Source organism: Chaetura pelagica, unplaced genomic scaffold, assembly GCF_000747805.2.
Source record: "Chaetura pelagica isolate M959 unplaced genomic scaffold, ChaPel_1.0 scaffold436, whole genome shotgun sequence".
NCBI classification, from domain to species: domain Eukaryota; kingdom Metazoa; phylum Chordata; class Aves; order Apodiformes; family Apodidae; genus Chaetura; species Chaetura pelagica.
The window spans coordinates 1,236,748-1,237,768 of NW_009953651.1; positions in this window are offsets into that span (position 1 = coordinate 1,236,748).

Genomic DNA, 1,021 nt, shown 5'->3' on the forward strand with positions numbered 1-1,021 from the left:
GTCTCTACATAAAGTGCCACAATGGGCAAAACAAAATAAGAAAGGGCAAGAGTTTGTATCCCTCTGTATCTCTTTTGTTTAGTTTGTAAATCTTTAGGCACAGAACAAACTTCAAGACACTACAGAAATAAACAAACACTTCAAGAGAATCACAGTGTAGCATGTGGCAGATGGTGCAGTATCAGAACAAAGAAGGCACAGAAAGGCTAATACATTTAAGGTATCTTATATTTTGGTTTTGGTCATGGAGGGGTGGTTTTGTTCTGACCCGCTCTGAAAAATAATATAATCTACATTACTATACGAGCAGCCTCTGCATTGGGAAACAGAAGACCCAGAAGACTAGTATTTTTTCTTATTGATGAATTGCTGTGGATAGCTTTTTGCATTTACCAGATTTTAAAGTCTTGAATTATTAAGAGGCCCCTTAAATTAATGCTGTCCTCTCACATAATCCAATTTCTTGTTTGCATGACCCAGCTCTAAATAGCATCTTCCAAACATGGATCACTTTTGTTATAATTTTAAAAGTCCATTCTAGGCTATGCTAAGATAACAATTTTTGTTGTTTTTTAAGAATAAAGAGGAAAATAAGTCTACTTTGTTCCTTGTATTTTTATTTTTGCATAATTTGTTTTCTAAAGTGCAGACATTTTGTGTGTTTCTAAAATATGATGGAGCAAGAATCACATGTCAATAAATCTATTAAAATATCACACTGATTAAATAATGCCGAAAGACCTGGCCTAAAATGAAAGAGGCAGGAAATTAAAAGTTACATATTAATGTATGTATGTATCAATTAATCTTTTAACTCAAACCACTGAAAAAATGATAAAATTACAAAGACCTTTTTATCTGTGAAATTAATCTGAGTGGCTGAAGAGTGAGACAGAAGGTGATTGACTGTCTGTAAATTATGCCATCACACTGTCACCTAAATAATTTACTGTCAACCTACACAGACAAGAGAACATACAGGACAATTCAAGATGCTGTAGGCAATGGAAACGGGTTCAGC